A 6000-nucleotide genomic window follows, 5' to 3' on the forward strand; every position below is an offset into this window, starting at 1 on the left:
AAGAAGATAACTGAAGTTATTTTTTTCTTAGTGAACAAAGGAAATATAATGCTCTACTAGAAAATTAAGTCTAAGGTTGTTGGTGTTTGATGGGCTTATTACTCCGTGTGGCCCATCATAAGACTGGGTGGCTAAACCATCCAAACTTTGCATTCCTGCCATTTTGGAAGCTAGAATAGTATAATCATACTACCCAAACATCTACTTTCTCATTATGAATTTCTTCCCAGGTTATAGGCATATAACTGTTATGTAGCCTTACCTGCATAAACTTTCCAGTAAGTGGTAACAGAAATTGACATCTCTTTTTCTTACTGTAGGGACAAGGAACCCTTTCTGCTCAAAGGTCTATTCTTGTGACTCATTTAAGTTTCACTATTTAATTAAAGGCCATGTCCCCAAAGTCATATTGTGGATTGAATTTTCACTATATGTTTCCAGACTGAAGTAGAACCCAGTCCATAACAATTATCATTATGCCTCTGATACCCACAAGAGCAGAGTGGTTCTAAAACACCATAAAGGAAAGCGGCACAGTGATGAATTCAGCCAGCATTCACAAAGCCTGGAATGTATTTTCTAAAAGCAACACTTTCTAACCTACTCTACAGGAGTGAAATAGCAATTAATGAACAAAAATCTGTAGGGGTGATTTATTATATGGCTGATAGCATTTAAATGATAGTAACACATATATAATGGCACCCCTCAATTATGTGGCATTCCTCCATCCTTAAAAGGTTTCTTTCCTCCATTTCTCCACATCACAAATATACTTTGCTGAGAATTCAATTCATCTGGAAACACACAAAATCTTATTTATTTCCATAGCCATCTGTCATTCATTTAAAAATAGCTATTTACCTTAAAATTAGCCTAACACTTTAGAATGTGAGTATTTTTCTATTAATATATGTCTGCCATAGTGTTTTGTAGAGACAAAACATTGGTTATTTTGCAAAGATAGCTCTGGTTCCTCATAATTTCATGATGTTTTGCTTTTAAATAAATATTGAAAGAGAGTAGTGCCCCAACTCTAAAAATTATGAGAAGTTTATAAATTAATTTATTTCCTTCTGGATTCAAAATTCATAGCTGGAACATGAATCTTTATGTGAATACAACAATCTCCTTTTCAGTCTGCAGGCTCCCCCACCCCCGTGTGTGTGTGTGTGTGTGTGTGTGTGTGTGTGTGTGTGTGTGTGTGTGTGTTGACCACAACCCATAAGCAGCACACTGGCATAACCTACTTAATCTGTTTTCCTTCTGCTCTGTGCAAGTCAAACAGTTGAACAAGTACCCTCATCACTGGGCCCCATGGTCTCTGTTTATACAGTGAAAAACTGGACACAGAGAGTCTCTCTGATTCTTAGACCAATTCAAAAATCACTTTAGGCTCTAATTTTATTTAGGTTTCGAGTCATTATCCAGTTAATCGATAACTCATTTTCAAGTCAAATCGTATGATGCTATCAGGATAGCTTTCTCTTCTTCCATCACCAACCTGGGAGAAAATAAGATGTCAAATACACGGGTACCTTGTATCAAACACAGAATTATACTATAATATTATTTACTATGGAAAAGTGTATTTTTGTGGTGTTGGCATATACACACACTTTTTAGACATTTCATTAAAGCACCAGGGTTCCTAGGTTTCCACACTTTCCCTGAGGTTGAGCAATGTCCTGTAGTAACCAGCCTTACAGAGATTTGTCACTTTATCTCATTAAAGTTAATAACAGCCATGGCTACTTAGTGAAAACATTTGGCCTTTTATTTAGGTCACAAGTATCTGGCCAACACCCAGCCAGTCAGCTATTCAAACACTGGGTTTAATTAATTGAAAGCTATTTTTAATGGAAACACCCATTGAAGCTGGATGACTAATTATATACCCTGACTATATAAGTCTGACAAAGCTAAGGAGTGTCTTTCTAGCCTTTTATGGGGAATCATCAGAACATGGCCGCCACAGGTCTTTTAGCTGAGATGGACTCTCAGCTCCTACTCTTTTCTCACAGCATTCAGGATTTTTTTCTCTCTCCCTTGTTGAAAACCTCTTAGGGAACTTCACAAGCCTTGATACTTATCTAGGACCTAAGTGGTTTTTGTGGGCAAAGTGACATCCATCCCTGGGTTCCCGACATACTTTCTATAACCCCTAGCAGATTTAAGGCAGGAAAGAACTGCAAAAGATAGATATTCACTGGATAACAGCCACAGAGATCCATGGCATTTTGTCAGGCACATCCTGATTGTCTAAAGTTCCACACACTAGTTTCCGTGCCACCCATCTGACAGGCTCTAACTATTTCTGATCTTTTCTGTTTAGTCCAAACAATAGGTCACACATTTTTTTTCCTCAGCAGAGAGTAGTGTTTTCAGAAAAATCGGATGAACTGATTGATTTTAACAAGTTATCTAGTGTATTATTTCTTCGAAGATTACCATGCAAGTGGTGACAAATTGGCTCACAGGCGCTTGTGTGTAATCCCAGACCTAGAACTTCAGGTCTGCTGTTCTTTTTAACACAGGCCCCAGGGAAAACTGGCTCATACCAACACAGATGCTTCTGATAAAAATACAAGTATGCCGATTTAATTGTTGAAATGTGAAGAGGAAATGACTAGTAGGAAGATTAAAAAACATCTCTATAAAAAAATTTTTTAAAGAACAACTTCCCCCTTAAAGTTGCATTTTATAACAAAGTTAGAAAGCATCTTTATCTCTTCATTTTCCAGAGCAGAAAACCAACCTGAGACGAGTAACCATTACTTACAGTCTCTGAAAGGAAACCTCAGAGTCATGACACAGGGTTCAGTGTAGTTAGAACACTGAAGCTGTAACTCCTTTGCCATTTAGTGAGGTCACACATATATACTTAAGGAAACTCAACAGTAAAATTCACAGAACCGGGGGCCTGCAGAGCTGATTCTATAAGAACTTTAAAATATTTAAGCTGGGAAAGTGGTGGTATTTATGCTTATTTTAGTTGTTATTATATATTTAAGACAGATAACAGATGAGGGACATTTATGTAACACGTTTGCTCTAGTGGAATATATTAGCGAATATACCATTTTTACATGGCAAGAAACTCATGACATCCTTTTTACTAGTGGAAAGTTTTGAAGCAAATGTATTTTTTTCCTATGGCAAGGAGCAGTTACAGTCGCCTCGTTAGACAGAAGCCCAGAGTTTCCTGCTTGTTTTACATGTCGTCCACGCTGTATGTTAGCTCTCTGCGATTGTTCGCCTTAGATATTTGCTGCTTTGGATTCTTTGTCATCCATCTCCCCAAGTTCTCCCTTTCTCCTGACACTGCTAACGAGTGGAGTATTTTCAAAGATTAGCTTTCTAACGTACTGCAGGAGGGAGATAATTGAGGTGTTGATGTAAGTGGCTCAATGTATGTGCCAAGGCTCTACACTTCATTGTGTGCATGCAAAGAGCAGCTCAAACTGTCTTGAAATTTACTTGTCAACAAGAGAAGAGGACTTCATAATATCAACAGATCTTAGTTCTACCCTTCTACACTTTAAAAAACGAACCGTACCAACAATCTGTACATATGTTTCTTGTTAATAACCTACACAAGTAGAGTTTTTCTGTCAGAGTGTTTTAACACTTTTTTACCCATTGGTACCAATTGAATCACCGATTAAATAATATTCATTTATTGGCAGAGATATTCTTTTTGTCATTATTAAACTTAATGCCAATATAACTATGAAAGGTAAGACATTTGTTACTTCTGGGCACTTGTGAGCAAGTACCTGACTTGCCAACTGAAGAGAGTGAAGATTCACTTTGCGTCGTGGTTCAGGGAGAGTTCAGTGCGCCATGTTGTGGAAAGGCGCAGAGTCAGGAGCAGAGTGGGTGCCGTGGCCCCAGGCACAGAACAAAACATTGCATTCTTGGGAAAAAAACATTCTGAAAATAAATTCAACTTCAATGTTGAATATTTTGAAGGTTCTTGTTGTACAAAGTTAAGTTCATTCGTAAGACTGTACATTGCCTCTATTCCCTCACATGTGGAACATGATTCTCCAACCGTTGTATTAACAGAGAAGAGCATGAGAATTTTTTAAAAATTTAGACAAATGTATAAGATTTTTAAAGACCCACCTTTCTAATTAACATTTTCTCTTTTAATAATTTATTCAGATTACATCCCTGTTGTTATCCCTTCACCTGTATCTTCCTGTCCCCCCCCTACCCCTTTCCAATTACTTACTTATACAATATCTTCTTATCAGTAAATCGAACTTTAAAAAGCACAGTTGTGCTATTATCTCTTAGGGTTGCTGTTTCACTTTATTTTCTATTTAAGTACTAGGGTGCATGGTTTGTATTTCTTTCTACTTTTAATTACTAAGGGGTTGTAACATTTTGTGCTGTTCCCATCATTATAGATTTATAATTAGCAAATAAAAATGTATTTGTTTAATGTACACAAACCTCTCTGTCTTTAACTCTTACACATGAAAGAGCTTGTCATGAAGAATATTAATAGGATATTTTATGTGAGAAATGAAAACATGTTAAAGGCAAACTTGGAAGTATCATCAAGTTTATGATAATAAAGATGCAGTGTTGTTTCCTCTTTATCCATCCATCCATATTAATACAAATAATGTCAATAAGGGCAGGAACCAAAATGGTAAAATACACAGATATTAGCAAATGCCAAATTTTCTACAAATTGACAAAATATTACATTAACATATAATAAGCACATTTGCAGAAAGCAATTTATAATAACTTAGAGAAGCTATTTAACTTTCCTAATGACTAAATAATTTTATGTGGTAGCAAAGAAGTAAACAGAAGTATATTTCAGATTATGTGCTTTTTAATACATAGAAATTACATATATAAAATCTCAAGCATAAAAAATGTATGTATGCTCATGTATTTATATACAGAGAGACACAAAACATGCAATTGGTATGTTTATTATTTCTAGCATTTAAAGATGATTATATATTCTTAAACAGTTCTTCTAGGGCTATAAAATGTAATTAAACTATAGCAGTGTCTGTTGTAACTTTTAAATTTATAATGGTCCAGGGGCATATACATAACTTAAGATTATGAAGAAAAAAAATTTAATTAATATACAACACATATATATAATATATAGATGTAATGAAAAAATGTTTCTTCTGAGCACTGTGAAATCATGTCTTGTTTGCTGCTGTTGAGGTCAGGGCAGGACTTCCGTAGAAAATGGGGCCCATCTGTGTGCTTCACTGGGACTCAAGGCATCAGTCTGAAGAGCCCACAGACCATCGCTTTCTTCTCTCTCCTTCCTCCTTCTTAGTTACCCCCCACCCCCACCACACCCCAAGCCTCAATCCAGCGATTAGGAGCTGAGTTGTGCTTCAGGAGCGGGTGGAGGGTTTAGGATTGCATACCTAGAAGCAAGGCCAAGGGTAAATTCTTTAGTACCTTTCACCTGGACTCTTTTTTTCTACTGCTGATCTTACGCGTTCTCTCTCTAGCTTTCGCTCTTGCTCTTTCTTCTCTTTCTTGCTATCTTATACGCCCAGGTCAAGGGTTCGAGTTACACACACACACACACACACACACACACACACACACACACACACACACACACAATTTTGACCTTATACCTTTTTAGCTCCATAACACACTTCTACTGTTCAATAGCTAAAGGCTGTGCTTGCGGCGGTGGCAAACAGTTCACTTTTCCTATGGTGCTCCCAGTTTCCAGGAGGCGCAGTAGGTGATCTCACAAGGCTGATGGATGTCAGCACCCTAGTGGTCGGCCGGCCATTCAACACAAGGCAATGATCTGTTAGCACTGCAGCTGCTTGGTCCTCCACCTTGTGGAAGACATCTTTGAGAGTTTTCAGGCTGGGTGGCGTGGGGTGGGGTGAGGGTAAGGGATGGGGGTGGAGTTGAGGGACATTTTAAAAAGGGAGTGCTTAGGAACCTGGTTTCTTAGTAGCTACACTCTCCTCAGCTGGC

Source organism: Acomys minous (assembly GCF_964271855.1).
Source record: "Acomys minous genome assembly, chromosome: 9".
Lineage (NCBI taxonomy): Eukaryota > Metazoa > Chordata > Mammalia > Rodentia > Muridae > Acomys > Acomys minous.